Genomic DNA, 19,026 nt, shown 5'->3' with positions numbered 1-19,026 from the left:
GGAAACTTACCCCCCACCCACCCCCGGCTATGACAACTGTAAGGAACCAGTCTTGTATACCTCTATCAACTCTCCCCTCACTCTCTTACAGGGGCCAGCTGGCCTAGTGCATCTTGTGTCCTTGCGTCAGCACTAACCGCAGAAATGAGCGAGACCGACTGAGGCCGCAGCGTGAGGTTGAAAAGCCTGTTTGATCATGTAAGACTCGAAATTCAAAGTAACTTTATTATTGAAGTAATTGTACGCTCAGTGGCCACTTTGCTAGATGCCTCCTACGCCTAATAAAGTGACCAGTGAGTGTATGTTCATGGTCTCCATCCACTACAAGGTTTGTCATGATGTGTGTTCAGAGATGCTCTTCTGCACGCCACTGTTAAACATGTGGTTATTTGAGTTACTGTCCTGTCAGTTTGAACCAGTCCGACCTCTCTCATTAACAAGGTGTTTTCACCCACAGACCTATCTCTCACTGGAATTTTGCCCCATTCTCTGTAAACTCTAGAGACTGTTGTGTGTGAAAATCCCAGATCAGCAGTTTCTGAGATAACTCAAACCACCCCGTCTGTTAGGGTCCGGTCCGGAACCTGCCTTCCGGGTCTTGCTCCGGTCCACGGACTCCGGACTCTGGGCCTTGCAGCCAGCCCTGTCGGGTCGGGTTGGGTCGTGCTCCTGCTCCGAAGCAGGTTTAACCCGCTCTGTACCTGGACTGCCGGCTCTGAATCCTGTCTGTATCCTGTTCTGCCCTGGTTGCCGCCCTGCTCGGAATCCTGCTCTACCCTGGTTGCTGGCCTGTTCTGTATATGCTCTATCTGGTTGGTCTTGTTCCCCTGCTTCTCTCCTGTGCGCTGGTCCTGCTGTTCTACCTTATTTGCCTTGCTCGTGCTGCCATGCTGTCGGTTGCCTTCCCCAATTTACCGGTGTATCACGGTAGTCCTGCTGCTCACCCTGGACCCAGCTTCCTTCTGATCCCTTGCCTCTGTCGGGCAGGTCCGGCTGGACTGCTGCTGCCTGGTGGGGGTTCTGCCCCTTCCACCCTAATGCCTTTTTTCTACCCGTTGCCTCTGTCGGGGAGATTCGGCCAGACTGCCGCTGCCTGGCAGGGGTTCTGCCCCTATCTACCCGTTGCCTCTGTTGGGGAGGTCTGGCTGGATTGCCTCTGGCCGGCGGGGGTTTCTGCCCTTTCCACCTATTGCTCCCTAAGGGTTGTGCCCCACACCTGCCCAGGCCTCTGTGTTTCCGCCTGGGAGGCAGCCCTGCCTGGGATCCATGCGGTCCGCCATGAGGGATCCTCCTGCCCGCCTTGTCTGAGCTCTGGGATCCTCCTGCCCGCCTCGTCTGAACTCTGGGATCCTCCGGCCCGCCTCGTCTGAACTCTGGGATCCTCCTGCCTGCCTCGTCTGAGCTCTGGGATCCTCCTGTCTCCCTCGTCTGAACTCTGGGATCCGCCTGCCCGCCTCGTCTGAACTCTGGGATCCTCCTGCCCGCCTCGTCTGAGCTCTGGGATCCTCCTGCCTGCCTCGTCTGAACTCTGGGATCCTCCTGTCTCCCTCGTCTGAACTCTGGGATCCTCCTGTCTCCCTCGTCTGAACTCTGGGATCCGCCTGCCCGCCTCGTCTGAGCTCTGGGATCCTCCTGCCCGCCTCGTCTGAACTCTGGGATCCGCCTGCCCGCCTCGTCTGAGCTCTGGGATCCTCCTGCCTGCCTCGTCTGAACTCTGGGATCCGCCTGCCCGCCTCGTCTGAGCTCTGGGATCCTCCTGCCTGCCTCGTCTGAACTCTGGGATCCTCCTGTCTCCCTCGTCTGAACTCTGGGATCCTCCTGCTCGCCTCGTCTGAACTCTGGGATCCTCCTGCCCTGCCATGAATGAACTCTGGGATCCGCCTGCCCGCCTTGTCTGAACTCTGGGATCCTCCTGTCTCCCTCGTCTGAACTCTGGGATCCGCCTGCCCGCCTCGTCTGAACTCTGGGATCCGCCTGCCTGCCTCGTCTGAGCTCTGGGATCCTCCTGCCCTGTCTCGTCTGAGCTCTGGGATCCTCCTGCCTGCCTCGTCTGAGCTCTGGGATCCTCCTGCCCTGCCTCGTCTGAGCTCTGGGATCCTCCTGTCTCCCTCGTCTGAACTCTGGGATCCTCCTGCCTGCCTCGTCTGAGCTCTGGGATCCTCCTGTCTCCCTCGTCTGAACTCTGGGATCCGCCTGCCCGCCTCGTCTGAACTCTGGGATCCGCCTGCCCGCCTTGTCTGAACTCTGGGATCCTCCTGCCTGCCTCGTCTGAACTCTGGGATCCGCCTGCCCGCCTCGTCTGAACTTTGGGATCCTCCTGCCCGCCTCGTCTGAACTCTGGGATCCTCCTGTCTCCCTCGTCTGAACTCTGGGACCCTCTTGCCTGCCTTACCCCTCACATGCCATGGCATCCCCATCCTGTCCTACCCCTAGTACTTCGGTGTCTGCGTCCTGCATTTGGGTCCAATCCGGCCCCCGTTCCTGACACCATCTGGCACCAACAATCATTTCATGATCAAAGTCACTTGGTCCCACTTATAGAGTCGTAGAATACTACAGCACAGGAACAGACCCTTCAGCCCATCGAGTCCATGCCAAATTATTATTTTGCCTAGTCTAATTGACACGGACCATGGGCCTCCATACCCCTCCCATCCACATACTTATCTAAACTTCTCTTAAATGTTGAAACTGAATGTGTATCCACAGCCCGTTTCACACTCCGACCAGCCCTTGTCCCAGTGTTACATAACATAAGAACATAAGAGATAGGAGCAGGAGTAGGCCAATCGGCCCCTCAAGCCTGCTCCGCCATTCAACAAGATCATGGCTGATCCAATCTTAACTCTAGTTTTCACCGAATCCCACAAGGCAACAGTGCCAACCAACAGGGCACCATGCCACCCATTTTATTTTATTATTCATCCCGCCCAAACCCATGTGATCACCCAGGGGAAAAAACCGAGTTGCCAATTGAGGAGAAAAAATCTGGAAAATTCCTCTCCGACCCATCCAGGCTATCGAAAACTGGTCCAGGAGATCACATGGCTGATCTAAACCTAGCCTCATGTCCACTTACCTGCTCGCTCACTGTATCCCCTAATGCCATTTTTATCCAGGAAAATGTCTATCTCCGTTTTGAATTTATTGAGTGTAGTAGCTTCCACAGCTCTCTGGGGCAGTAAATTCCATAGCCCCACTACCCTCTGAGTGAAGAAATTTCTCCGCATCTCAGTCCTGGAACGGCATCCCCTTATTTTAAGATTATGCCCCCTAGTCCTAGTTTCACCCATCATTGGGAACATTCTCCCCGCATCCACCCGATCAAGCCCCTTCACAATCTTATATGTTTCAATAAGATCGCCTCTCATTCTTCGGAACTCCAATGAGTAGAGTCCCAATCTACTCAACCTCTCATCATACATCAACCCACCCATCCCCGGAATTAACCTAGTGAACCTTCTCTGCACTGCCTCTAGAGCCAGTATGTCCTTTCTTAAATATGGACACCAGAACTGCACGCAGTACTCCAGGTGTGGTCTCACCAATACCTGGTACAACTGCAGTAAGACCTCCCTGTTCTTATACTCCATCCCCCTAGCAATAAAAGCCAGCATTCCATTGGCCTTCTTGACCACCTGCTGCACTTGCATACTAACCTTTTGTGTTTCCTGCACCAGGACCCCCAGATCCCTTTGCACAGAAGCACTTTCCAGTTTCTCTCCATTTAGATAATAACTTGCTCTATTATTTTTCCTGCCAAAGTGCAAGACCTCACACTTGTCAGTATTATATTTCATCTGCCAAATGTCTGCCCAATCACTCAGCCTATCTATGTCCCCCTGCAGGGTTTCAATGTCCTCCGCACTCATTACACTCCCTCCCATCTTTGTTGTAGGGATGTTGTAGGGATGTTGGCTGTAAATGCCGAGCCATGGGTTGTAGGGTGTAGTACTTAGCAGTGGACAGTATGGAGGCAGATAATTTACATCAGCAACGCAGTTCCAAACTCCTGGGAGTCCACAACCTCTCTTGGTTTCAGAACACATCCTACGTAGTCAAGAAACCTCACCAACACCTCTACCTTCTGAGGAGACTGAAGAGAGCTGTAATTTACACATCTGTACTCACATCATTCTACAGATGTGCAGTGCAGAGCATGCTGTAGGAAACCTGCAGCGCAATACAGGCCCTTTGGCCCACAATGCTGTGCCGAACATAGGGTTACCCATAGCCCTCTATTTTTTTATGTATCCTGACAAACTGCATTCTGCATGATATAGAAACTGCACTATGACAGACAGGAAGATGGGTGGATGCATGCACATCACCGGCACTAGTCTACCCACCATCATGAACATATACACAGTAAGGTGCTGGGAAAGGGCCAGTAACATCATGAAGGATCCCGCCCACCCTGCTCACAGACTGTTTGTCCCACTCCCATCAGGGAGGAGGCTACGTAGCATCCACACCAGGACCACCAGACTCAAAAACAGTTACTTTCCCCAAGCAGTAAGGCTGATCAACACGTCCACCCACTAACCCACCCCTCCACACCCCCAACCACCACTACTTTATCATTTCCTGTGAGATGCCTTATGTACAGTTTAGTGTCACTCTATGGACATACAATCTAACTACTGTATATAATCGACTTTATGTATTTATATTTATTGTGTTTTTTACTATTCTGTTCTTTATCTTTTGTGTTTTTTGTGCTGCATTCGATCTGGAGTAACAATTACTTTGTTCTTCTTTACACTGGAAATGACATTACACAATCTTGAATCTCCCACGGTCTATTCCTCTGATAATGATCTACCTCCCTCCCTCCCTGCTCTTACTCTGTCAGGAACTGATCGTATCCCTTTCTCCCTCATGTGCGTATCTAGTTACTTAGTGAGCCGGGATACCCTGTCCCACAGTCCTCAGCACAGAGTCACGCTACAGAGTGAGCTACAACAAAAAAAGTTTCATTTCTATAGCACGTTCGATGATATCCCAAGGTTCTACTGCCACAAGAGTATCCTGGAGTGTGTCAGGCAGAAAACAGGGCCACCCAAAGTCTGATCAGTCAGGGTAGAAATGTCAAAGACACAAGTTCATGTATTTGAGGGAGGGTGAAAGTTTTAATGAGATGTGTGGGGCAATTGTTTTACACAGAGACTGCTGGGACAGGTTGCCAGGGCGGTGGTTCGGCAGATATTAACAGACGTGTTTAAGAGATACACTCTGTTAAGAGTGTATAAGAGTTAATAAGAGATTAACAAATACACTCAAAATCTTCCATAGTTGTTCCATGGAGAGCATTCTGACAGGCTGCATCACTGTCTGGTTTGGAGGGGCTTAGAAGCTGCAGAGGGTTGTAAATCTAGTCGGCTCCATCTTGGGCACTAGCCTACAAAGTACCCAGGACATCTTCAGGGAGCGGTGTCTCAGAAAGGCAGCGTCCATTATTAAGGACCTCCAGCACCCAGGACATGCCCTTTTGTCACTGTTACCATCAGGTAGGAGGTATAGAAGCCTGAAGGCACACACTCAGTGATTCAGGAACAGCTTCTTCCCCTCTGCCATCAGGGAGGAGGTACAGGAGCCTGAAGACACACACTCAACGATTCAGGAACAGCTTCTTCCCCTCTGACATCAGGGAGGAGGTACAGGAGCCTGAAGACACACACTCAACGATTCAGGAACAGCTTCTTCCCCTCTGCCATCAGGGAGGAGGTACAGGAGCCTGAAGACACATGCTCAGCGATTCAGGAACAGCTTCTTCCCCTCTGCCATCAGGGAGGAGGTACAGGAGCCTGAAGACACACACTCAGTGATTCAGGAACAGCTTCTTCCCCTCTGCCATCAGGGAGGAGGTATAGAAGCCTGAAGGCACACACTCAGTGATTCAGGAACAGCTTCTTCCCCTCTGCCATCAGGGAGGAGGTACAGGAGCCTGAAGGCACACACTCAGTGATTCAGGAACAGCTTCTTCCCCTCTGCCATCAGGGAGGAGGTACAGGAGCCTGAAGGCACACACTCAGCGATTCAGGAACAGCTTCTTCCCCTCTGCCATCCGATTCCTAAATGGACATTGAGGCTTTGGACACTACCTCACTTTTTAAAATATACAGTATTTCAGTTTTTGCACAGTTTTTATTCAATATACATAATTGATTTGCTTGTTTATATATATTATTATTTTGCTGTCTCTGCTAGATTATGTATTACACTGAACTGCTACTGCCCTGTTAACATGTTTCACGTCACGTGCCCGAGATTCTGATTCTGAGGCTGTGTATGTGCAGGAACGGAGGGATATGAACCAGAAAGGTCACAGGGTCACACTGTCGGGAAACAGGCCCTTCGACCCATCTGCTGCATACTGACTGTGTCGCCCACTGAGCTTGTCCCACCTGCCCACGTTTGGCCCATGCCTCTCTAAACCTCTCCTCGCCATGTACTTATCCAGATAGCTGTGAAACATTGCTAATGTGCCACCTCAAACACTATTTCTGGCAACTCCTTCCAAATACACACCACCTTCTGCGTGATGAAACGTCCCCCGATGTACCTTTTAAATCTCTCGCCTCTGATCTTAAATCCCTGCCCTGTTTTTAGCTCCCCCCTTCCCCACCACCCTGGGAAAAAGACTTTGACCTTTCACACTGTCTCTGGCCCTCGTGATCATCTATGCCTCACCCCTCAATCTCTAATCTGTGTAACTCAGGCATCCTCGTCTAGGCAACATCCTGATAAATCTTTTTGTTTAAATAGCATCTTTTCTATATAGGGTAATTGAAACCCTATGTAATATTCCAAATACAGCCTCACCAAATTCTTATATAATTGCAGCATAACTTCACAAATCCCATGCTCAGTACTTTAGAAGTTTAACTTAACCTGGCGTTGTGTTTGGCACAGAGTGTGTGTATGTGCTGAAAGACCTTTTCCTGTGCTGTACAGTTCAATGTACCCACAGATGCCAGTATGATTACAAACAACTGAAAATCAAAAAACACAGTGGATGCTGGAAATCGAAATAAAACTAGGAAATGATGTAACCATTAAAAACCAAGCTCGATAAGAAGCTTAGAGACCTCGGCCTTCACCTTGTGTAGCTGGATCCCGGACTTCCTGTCAGATAGCCGGCAGGTGATAAGAGTGGGTTCCCTCACCTCTGCCCCTCTGACCCTCCACACAGGAGCCCCTCAGGGCTGTGTACTAAGGCCCCCTCCTTTACTCTTTGTATATCTATAACTGTGACACCACCTACAGCTCCAAACTACTAATTAAATTTGCTGACGACACTACACTGACTGGCCTAATCTCAAACAATAATGAGGCAGCCTACAGAGAAGAAGTCATCACCCTGACACAGTGGTGTCAAGAAAACAACATCTCCCTCAATGTCACAAAAACAAAGGAGCTGGTTGTGGACTACAGGAGGAATGGAGACAGGCTAACCCCTATAAACATCAATGGATCTGGGTTGAGAAGGTGAACAGCTTTAAGTTTGTTGCATAAACATCACCGAGGATCTCACATGGTCTGTACATACCAGCTATGTGGTGAAAAAGGCACAACAGTGCCTCCTTCACCCCAGATAGTAGAAGAAGTTTGGTATGGGCCACTGAATCCCAAGAACTTTCTACAGGGGCATGATTAATAGCATCCTGACTGGCTGCATCACTGCCTGGTATGGAAACTGTACTTCCTTCAATTGCAGGACTCCAGAGAGTGGTGCGGATAGCACAGCACATCTGTAGATGTGAACTTCCCACTATTCAGGACATTTACAAAGACAGGTGTGTAAAAAGGACCTGAAGGATCATTGGGGACCTGAGTCACCCCAGCCACAAGCTGCTCCAGAGTTACCGTGTGAGAAACGTCTGGCAGCTCTTGGGCTGTATTCCCTGGAGTTCAGGAGAATGAGGGGGAAATCTCATAGAAACATTCTGAATGTTAAAAGGCCTGTACAGATTAGATAGGGCAAGGTTATTTTCCAAGGTAGGGGAGTCTAGGTCAAGAAGGCATGACTTCAGGATTGAAGGACGTCCATATAGAACTGAGATGCAGAGAAATTACTTTAGTCAGAGGGTGGTAAATCTGTGGAATTTGTTGCCATGAGTGGCTGTGGAGGCCAAGTCATTGGGTACATTTAAGGCAGAGATAGATAGGTTCTTGATTAGCCAGGGCATCAAAGGGTATGGGGTGAAGGCAGGGGAGTGGGGATGACTGGAAGAATTGGATCAGCCCATGATTGAATGGTGGAGCAGACTCAATGGGCCAAATGGCCTACTTCTGCTCCTATATCTTATGGTCCTGTGGTCTTATGCTACCATCCGGGAAATGGTACCGCAGCATAAAAGCCAGGACCAACAAGTTCTAGGACAGTTTCTTCCACCAGGCCATCAGACTGACTAATTCACGCTGACACAACTGTGTTTCCATGTTATATTGACTATCATAGAAACATAGAAAATAGGTGCAGGAGTAGGCCATTTGGCCCTTCGAGCCTGCACCACCATTCAGAATGATCATGGCTGATCATCCAACTCAGAACCCTGTAACTGCTTTCTCTCCATACCCCCGATCCCTTTAGCCACAAGGGCCATATCTAACTTCCTCTTAAATATAGCCAATGAACCGGCCTCAACTGTTTCCTGTGGCAGAGAATTCCACAGATTCACCACTCTCTGTGTGAAGAAGTTTTTCCTCATCTCGGTCCTAAAAGGCTTCCCCTTTATCCTTAAACTGTGACCCCTCGTTCTGGACTTCCCCAACATCGGAAACAATCTTCCTGCATCTAGCCTGTCCAATCCCTTTAGAATTTTATACGTTTCAATTAGATCCCCACTCAATCTTCTAAATTCCAGTGAGTATAAGCCTAGTCGATCCAGCCTTTCTTCATATGAAAGTCCTGCCATCCCAGGAATCAATCTGGTGAACCTTCTCTGTACTCCCTCTATGGCAAGAATGTCTTTCCTCAGATTAGGGGACCAAAACTGCACACAATATTCTAGGTGCAGTTTCACCAAGGCCTTGTACAACTGCAGTAGAACCTCCCTGCTCCTGTACTCAAATCCTTTTGCTATGAATGCCAACATACCATTTGCCTTTTTCACCGCCTGCTGTACCTGTATGCCCACCTTCAATGACTGGTGTACAATGACACCCAGGTCTCGTTGCACCTCCACTTTTCCTAATCGGCCACCATTCAGATAATAATCTGTTTTCCTGTTCTTGCAACCAAAGTGGATAACCTCACATTTATCCACATTAAATTGCATCTGCCATGAATTTGCCCACTCACCTAACCTATCCAAGTCATCCTGCATCCTCTTAGCATCCTCCTCACAGATAACACCGCCTCCCAGCTTCGTGTCATCTGCAAACTTTGAGATGCTGCATTTAATTCCCTCGTCTAAATCATTAATATATTTTGTAAAAAACTGGGGTCCCAGCACTGAGCCTTGCGGTACCCCACTAGTCACTGCCTGCCATTCTGAAAAGGTCCCGTTTACTCCCACTCTTTGCTTCCTGTCTGCCAACCAATTCTCTATCCACATCAATACCATACCCCCAATACCGTGTGCTTTTAACTTAAGAACTTTTTAAAAGCTATTATTAATGCTTTTTGAGATAGTGATTTAGATGCATATCATATTTTTTTACTGAGTTAAGTATTGTATGTAATTAGTTTTGCTACAACAAGTGTATGGGACATTGGAAAAAAAGTTGAATTTCCCCATGGGGATGAATAAAGTATCTATCTATCTATCTATCTTTAAGTTTGCACACTAATCTCCTGTATGGGGCCTTGTCAAAAGCCTTTTGAAAATCTAAATATACCACATCCACTGGCTCTCCCCTATCCACTCTACTAGTTACATCTTCAAAAAATTCTATAAGATTCGTCAGACATGATTTTCCTTTCACAAATCCATGCTGTCTTTGTCCGATGATTTCACCTCTTTCCAAATGTGCTGTATTCACATCTTTGATAACCGACTCTAGCATTTTCCCCACCACCAATGTCAGATTAACCAGTCTATAATTCCCCGGTTTCTCTCTCCCTCCTTTTTCAAAAAGTGGGGTTACATTAGCCACCCTCCAATCCTCAGGAACTAATCCAGAATCTAAGGAGTTTTGAAAAATTATCACTAATGCATCCACTATTTCTTGGGCTACTTCCTTAAGCACTCTGGGATGCAGACCATCTGGCCCTGGGGATTTATCTGCCTTTAATCCCTTCAATTTACCTAACACCACTTCCCTACTAACATGTATTTCCCTCAGTTCCTCCATCTCACTAGACCCTCGGTCCCTTACTATTTCTGGAAGATTATTTATGTCCTCCTTAGTGAAGACAGAACCAAAGTAGTTATACAATTGGTCTGCCATGTCTTTGTTCCCTATGATCAATTCACCTGTTTCTGACTGTAAAGGACCTACATTTGTCTTGACCAATCTTTTTCTTTTCACATATCTATAAAAGCTTTTACAGTCAGTTTTTATGTTCCCTGCCAGCTTTCTCTCATAATCTTTTTTCCCTTTCCTAATTAAGCCCTTTGTCCTCCTCTGCTGGTCTCTGAATTTCTCCCATTCCTCAGGTGTGCTGCTTTTTTTTGCTAATTTATATGTTTCTTCTTTGGACTTGATACTATCCATAATTTCCCTTGTCAGCCACAGGTGCACTACCTTCCCTGGTTTATTCTTTTGCCAAACTGGGATGAACAATTGTTGTAGTTCATCCATGCGATCTTTAAATGCTTGCCATTGCATATCCACCGTCAACCCTTTAAGTATCATTTGCCAGTCTATCTTAGCTAATTCAAAGTTACCCTTCTTTAAGTTCAGAACCTTTGTTTCTGAATTAACTATGTCACCCTCCATCTTAATGAAGAATTCCACCATATTATGGTCACTCTTACCCAAGGGGCCTCGCACGACAAGATTGCTAACTAACCCTTCCTCATTGCTCAGTACCCAATCTAGAATGGCCTGCTCTCTAGTTGGTTCCTCGACATGTTGGTTCAGAAAACCATCCCGCATACATTCCAAGAAATCCTCTTCCTCAGCACCCTTACCAATTTGGTTTACCCAATCTACATGTAGATTGAAGTCACCCATTATAACTATAACCATATAACCATATAACAATCACAGCACGGAAACAGGCCATTCTGGCCCTCCTAGTCCATGCCGAACTCTTAATCTCACCTAGTCCCACCTACCCGCACTCAGCCCATAACCCTCCACTCCTTTCCTGTCCATATACCTATCCAATTTTACCTTAAATGACACAACTGAACTGGCCTCTACTACTTCTACAGGAAGCTCATTCCACACAGCTATCACTCTCTGAGTAAAGAAATACCCCCTCGTGTTTCCCTTAAACTTTTGCCCCCTAACTCTCAAATCATGTCCTCTCGTTTGAATCTCCCCTACTCTCAATGGAAACAGCCTATTCACGTCAACTCTATCTATCCCTCTCAACATTTTAAATACCTCGATCAAATCCCCCCTCAACCTTCTACGCTCCAATGAATAGAGACCTAACTTGTTCAACCTTTCTCTGTAACTTAAGTGCTAAAACCCAGGTAACATCCTAGTAAATCGTCTCTGCACTATCTCTAATTTATTGATATCTTTCCTATAATTCGGTGACCAGAACTGTACACAATATTCCAAATTTGGCCTTACCAATGCCTTGTACAATTTTAACATTACATCCCAACTTCTGTACTCAATGCTCTGATTTATAAAGGCCAGCGTTCCAAAAGCCTTCTTCACCACCCTATCTACATGAGACTCCACCTTCAGGGAACTATGCACTGTTATTCCTAGATCTCTCTGTTCCACTGCATTCCTCAATGCCCTACCATTTACCCTGTATGTTCTATTTGGATTATTCCTGCCAAAATGTAGAACCTCACACTTCTCAGCATTAAACTCCATCTGCCAACGTTCAGCCCATTCTTCTAACCGGCATAAATCTCCCTGCAAGCTTTGAAAACCCACCTCATTATCCACAACACCTCCTACCTTAGTATCATCAGCATACTTACTAATCCAATTTACCACCCCATCATCCAGATCATTTATGTATATTACAAACAACATTGGGCCCAAAACAGATCCCTGAGGCACCCCGCTAGTCACCGGCCTCCATCCCGATAAACAATTATCCACCACTACTCTCTGGCATCTCCCATCCAGCCACTGTTGAATCCATTTTATTACTCCAGCATTAATACCTAACGACTGAACCTTCTTAACTAACCTTCCATGTGGAACTTTGTCAAAGGCCTTGCTGAAGTCCATATAAGCTACATCCACTGCCTTACCCTCGTTAACATTCCTCGTAACTACTTCAAAAAATTCAATAAGGTTTGTCAAACATGACCTTCCACGCACAAATCCATGCTGGCTTCTCCTAATCAGATCCTGTCTATCCAGATAATTATAAATACTATCTCTAAGAATACTTTCCATTAATTTACCCACCACTGATGTCAAACTGACAGGTCTATAATTGCCAGGCTTACTTCTAGAACCCTTTTTAAACAATGGAACCACATGAGCAATACGCCAATCCTCCGGCACAATCCCCGTTTCTAATGACATCTGAAAGATCTCCGTCAGAGCTCCTGCTATCTCTACACAAACTTCCCTCCAGGTCCTGGGGAATATCCTGTCAGGACCTGGAGATTTATCCACTTTTAAATTTCTTAAAAGCACCAGTACTTCCACCTCATTAATTGTCATAGTTAGCCTTTCTCCAATCAAAAATCTCAACTCTAGGTCCAGTCCTGTCCTTCTCCATAATTATATTGAAGCTAATGCTATTGTGATCACTGGACCCGAAGTGCTCCCCAACACATATATCTGTCAGCTGACCTATCGCATTCCCTAACAGGAGATCCAACACTGCCCCATCTCTAGTCGGTACTTCTATGTATTGTTGCAAAAAACTATCCTGCACACATTTCACAAACTCTAAACCATCCAGCCCTTTTACAGAATGAGCTTCCCAATCTATGTGTGGAAAATTAAAATCTCCCACAATCACCACCTTGTGTTTACTACAAATATCTGCTATCTCCTTACACATTTGCTCTTCCAACTCACGCTCCCCATTAGGTGGCCTATAATACACTCCTATCAGTGTTACTGCACCTTTCCCATTCCTCAATTCCACCCAAATAGCCTCCCTAGAGGAGCTCTCTAATCTATCCTTCCAAAGCACCGCCATAAGATTTTCTCGGACAAGCAATGCAACACCTCCTCCTCTGGCCCCTCCTACTCTATCACACCTGAAGCAACTAAATCCAGGAATATTTAGTTGCCAATCACACCCTTCCTGCAACCATGTTTCACTAATAGCTACAACATCATAATTCCAGGTATCAATCCACGCTTTAAGCTCATCCACCTTTCTTACAATGCTCCTAGCATTAAAATAGATACATTTAAGATACTCTCCACCTCCCCCTCTCTTTTCATCCCTAGCAATGCATTCAAATTTATTATCCTTTTCTTTCTTCTCCTCTACATCTTCAGGCTGAGCGCATCCCTTCTCCATCACCTGCCTTTCCTCCCTCACACACTGTCTACTTACTTGCTCTACTGGTGAACTAACCTCCTCTCCCATAGTTTCCTCAAATTGATTTCCGCCCCCCCCCCCCACCTTACTAGTTTAAAGTCTGCCCTGTAGCCCTAGCAAACCTCCCCGCTAGGATATTGGTCCCCCCAGGATTCAAGTGTAACCTGTCCTTCTTGAACAGGTCACGCCTGCCCCAGAAGAGGTCCCAATGATCCAGAAACTTGAATCCCTGCCCCCTGCTCCAATCCCTCAGCCACGCATTCATCCTCCACCTAATTCCATTCCTACTCCCACTGTCGCGTGGCACAGGCAGTAATCCCGAGATTACTACCTTTGCGGTCCTTCTTCTTAACTGCCTTCCTAACTCCCTATACTCTCGTTTCAGGACCTCTTCCCCTTTCCTACCTATGTCATTGGTACCTACATGTACCACGACCTCTGGCTCCTCACCCTCCCACTTCAGGATATCTTGGACGCGATCAGAAACGTCCCGGACCCTGGCACCAGGGAGGCAAACTACCATCCGGGACTCCCGATCACCTCCACAGAACCGCCTGTCTGAACCCCTGACTATCGAGTCCCCTATTACTATGGTCCTCTTTCTTCTATCCCTACCCTTCTGAGCTACAGGGCCGTCCTCTGTGCCGGAGGCCCGGCCACTGTCACTTCCTCCAGGTAGGCTGTCCCCCCCAACAGTACTCAAACATGAGTACTTATTGTCAAGTGGTACAGCCACTGGGGTACTCTCTAGTACCTGCCCCTTCCCCTTCCTGACTGTCTATCCCTCCTGAATATTGAATATCCCTGGATGTTGAGCTCCCATCCTTGGTCACCCTGGAGCCATGTCTCTGTGATCCCAACTATATCATATTCATTAATAACTATCTGCACATTCAATTCATCCACCTTGTTACGAACGCTACCTGTTGTACATACTATTTATTATAAATTGCTATGATTACACATTGCACATTTAGATGGAGACGTAACGTAAAGATTTTTGCTCCTCATGTACATGAAGGACGTAAGTAATAAAGTCAATTCAATTCAAATTGAAATTTCGAAATATATTTACTATCAAGGTGTGTATACCATATACTGTATATCCTTCAGATTCATCATCTTATACAAAGCAAAGAAACACAATCCAATTCACAAAAACCTCACACCACACAGACAGTCAAACATACACTATACATCAATAGAAAGAAGAAACTGTGTAAACAATAATAAAAAAATGCCTGAACACTCAGCAGGTCAGGCAGCATCTGTGAAGGAAGGATCACCTAATGTTTGACAGAGTTGAGGGTATCCAGTGTTGTCTGATAACTCTGTCTTTATCTACCTGCTGAAGGATAAGTATTACTGGAGCCTACTACCCTCCTTCACAACTCTACTGTGAAATCTTTACTGTCCACCTGTGGCTGGGCTGTGGTTTAATGGGCCCTAACATACTAACTTCTGACTAGACCCTGACCTTTGCAATGCAGAGGTCAAAGACAAACTGGAGGAGAGATTCCGGGTCAAGTGACTCCTTGCTCCACCGAGTTTTTATGTGGGGCACAAACATCTCAAGCTGAGGACCAAGTTGCATTTTGCATCAAAACACAAAAATACAACTGCAGATGCTGTGGATCAAAGAATATGTACACAACGCTGGAAGAACTCAGCAGGTCAGGCAGCATCCATGAGAAAAGAGTAGCCAACGTTTCAGGCCGAGACCCTTCATCAGGAATGGGGGGAAGAGAGGGCCGAAGCCCAGTATTAGAGATGGGGAGGGGGTAGGGCCTAGAGGCGCCAGGTGGAAAACCAATCAGAGGAAAGATAAAGGGGGGGGGGGGAGGGGATAAGCATGAAAGAACTGTAGAGATAAAGAAGCAGAAAGTTGAAAGGGGAGAGAGGCAGAGAGGGACCTGGGATAGGGGAAGGGGGAGGGGGAGGGAATTACCGGAAACTGGAGAATTCAATGTTCATACCACCAGGCTGGAGGCTACCCAGACAGTATATGAGGTGTTGCTCCTCCAACCTGAGTTTGGCCTCATCATGGCAGTAGAGGAGGCCATGTATGGACATATCTAGATGGGAATGAGAGGCAGAGTTGAAGTGGGTGGCAACCGGGAGGTCCTGTCTGTTGTGACGGACGGAGAGGAGGCGCTCGACGAAGCGGTCCCCCAATCTGCGTTGGGTCTCGCCGATGTAGAGGAGGCCGCACCGGGAGCACCGGATGCAATAGACGACTCCAGCAGACTCGCAGGTGAAGTGTTGCCTCACCTGGAAGGACTGTCTGGGGCCCGGAATGGTGGTAAGGGGGGAGGTGTGGGGACAGGTGTAGCATTTGCGCTTGCAGGGGTAAGTGCCAGGTGGGAGTTCTGTGGGGAGGGACATGTGGACCTCCCCCTCCCCCTCCCCCTATCCCAGGTCCCTCTCTGCCTCTCTCCCCTTTCAACTTTCTGCTTCTTTATCTCTACAGTTCTTTCATGCTTATCCCCTCCCCCTCCCCCCTTTATCTTTCCTCTGATTGGTTTTCCACCTGGTGCCTCTAGGCCCTAACCCCTCCCCTATCTCTATTACTGGGCTTCGGCCCTCTCTTCCCCCCCATTCCTGATGAAGGGTCTCGGCCCGAAACGTTGGCTGCTCTTTCCTCACGGATGCTGCCTGGCCTGCTGAGTTCTTCCGACGTGCAGTTTGCATCATGCCCCTCTTTTTCAATCTGGCTATCAATATTGTTGTCTCACTTATTTGAATAGGGTCACCGATCTTGATTAATTAATTCGTTGAAGTTTCTTGAACAAATTAAAAACAAGTTGTTAGAGGAAAGCAATGGGTCAGGCAGCATCTGCGGAGAGAAATGGGTGGTCACCGTTTTTAGGTGAGTCCCTTCACCTGGACTGAAGGTTAGTGGAGACTGCCAGTGTGAAGAGGTGGGACAGGTGATCAGTGAATCCAGGTGAACAGGTGTGATAGGCAGATGAAGGGGAGGACAGTGATTTAATTATCACTGACATCTGTCATGTTGCTTTGTAGTCTTGTGGCAAACTTGCTGTTTTTTAGCTTTATGTCTGTTCTTTTTTACGAGGCCGAGTTGATAGCTCGACACAGCCCAGCACGGATGGAAGCGTACAAGGAGTCAGCTGGATTCGAACCCCAGACCACTCACCTTGAAGTCTGGTGCAGATGCCTCTACTCCACCGGCCGGCTAGCAGCAGCATCGTGCAATGCATAAAAAATACTGTAAGTTATAACGAAAAATATTATAGCGAAAAGAGAGCAAAAATAGTGAGGTAGTTTTCATGGGTTCATTGTCCATTCAGAAATCTGATGGCAGAGGGGAAGAAGCTGTTCCTAGAACGTCGAGTGTGTGGCTTCAGGCTCCTGTACCTCCTCCCTGATGGTAGCAATGAGATGAGGGAATGTCCCAGATGGTGAAGGTCCTTAACAATGGATGCTGTCTTTTTGAGGCATCATCTTGTGAAGATGTCTTCGGTTAGGGATAGTTTCTTCCTCCCCCTACCCCGCCATCAGATTTCTGAATGGACAATGAGCCCATAAATACCACCTCACTGTCTTGATCTTTTTGCACATTTTGTCTCTGTATATATAAATGTTCAAAAAGACAGCAGAAGTTTTCGGCACATATATATAGCTAGGGTGCTAAGACCTGTAGTAATTTTATGTATTGCATAGTACTGCTGCCGCAAAAGACAACAAGTTTAATTACATATGTGAGTGATGATAAACCTGATTCCGATATGGGTCTCTATTGTGGACTGAAAGTGGGAAGGGGGCAGGGAGAAGGAATCATGGTTGGGAAAAGGGGAGACGTTCTGTAATGATCACTAAACCAATGGTTTGGAATCTCATTACCTTGCCTGGTGTCTCTGGGCAGGGTGTGTCTGCATCCACACCACCCCCGGCCCCCACCCTGGCACTCCTTCTCTACCACCTGTCCCACACCCCTACTGCGGCACTCCACCCTCACCGTTCTCAATATCCTTTGCTCCCGCCAAGTTTACAAACTTGCTCTACTCCAAGTTGACAGGAACAGTACAGTGGAAATGTCCAAGGCACCCTAGCTATACCTAGAAGACTTTTGCACAGACTGTATACTGTATATGTTGCTCAGTCTGTAAGTTGAGTCCGACTCTTCCTGACCTCATGGACTCCTGCACACCAAGCCTTCTTGTTGGAAACTGCCCCTCAAGATCCCCCAAGGTCATACACATTGTCTGAGTAATATTACCTATCCATCATCCTCTCCTTCCTTTACCTTCTGTTTTACCTAACATGAGAGTCTTCTCCAAGGAGTCCTGTCTTCTCATGTTGTGGACAAAATATTTGAGCTTTTGTCTCATAATCAAGCCTCCCAGTGAGCAATCTGGCTGTATTGACTTGCTGGATCTTCTTGCTGTCCAACAAACTCTTAACACTTTCCTCCAGCATCCAAGTTCAAAGGTGTCGAATCTTTTGTATTCAGCCTTACTAACAGTCCAGCTCTCTCAGCCATACATCACAACTGGAAATACCACAGACTTGTCTATATGGATCTTCATAGACAATGTTATGTCTCTGCTCTTCAGTATTCATCTAAATTTGCCATTGCTGCCCTCCCCAGAAGGAACCGCCGTTAATTTCATGGCTGCAGTTACCATCTATAGAAATCTTTGAACTTGAGGAGGACAAAATCTGTCACTGCCTCCACTTCCTTTCCATTTATCACCACGGAGTTAACAGGGCTGGTGGACATAATCTTGGTTTTCTTAATATTGAGCAACAAGCACTTTGTTCTTTCTCTTTGATCAGAAGCTTCCTCAGATTCTCCTCACTTTCAGCCTTTAGAGTGGTATCATCTGCATATGTTAATATTTCATCCAGCAATTTTGATTCCAGCATTGGCCCTCTAGACCAACATTGCTCAGAATGTTTTCAGCATCTTGGTTAAATCCGTAGGGTGACAGTATGCAGTCTTGTTGTACTCCTTTCCCAACCCGTGTTCACTTTTGTTGGTTCTTGATTCTCGTTCAAAAGGCAGATCAGATGTCCAGGTATCCCCATTTTCTTTAAGGATTTGCCATACTCCACAATGTCGAAGTGGTCAATAAAACATAGATAAATGTTTTTCTGGAATTCCCTCGATTTTGCCATTATCCAGATAGGTTAACAAATTGGTCTCTGGTGTATATAGCAGCTTATAATAATTTTTTGTGTATTTCTCTGTACTGCTGCCACAAAACAACTACTTTCATGACATATTCCAACTAATTACTTGGCAAATGTTGCATCGAAATTAAACAAATACTCAGTAGGTGGGCCAGCATCTGTAGAGAGAGAAATAATGAATAAGGAAGGTTCATTGAGCCTCTTTCTCCACGGATGCTGACTGACCTGCTGAGTATCACCAGCAGAGTTAGCAGTGGGGTCACTGG

Source organism: Hemitrygon akajei, chromosome 11, assembly GCF_048418815.1.
Source record: "Hemitrygon akajei chromosome 11, sHemAka1.3, whole genome shotgun sequence".
Classification (NCBI taxonomy): Eukaryota; Metazoa; Chordata; class Chondrichthyes; order Myliobatiformes; family Dasyatidae; genus Hemitrygon; species Hemitrygon akajei.
This window is presented reverse-complemented; position numbering follows the sequence as displayed.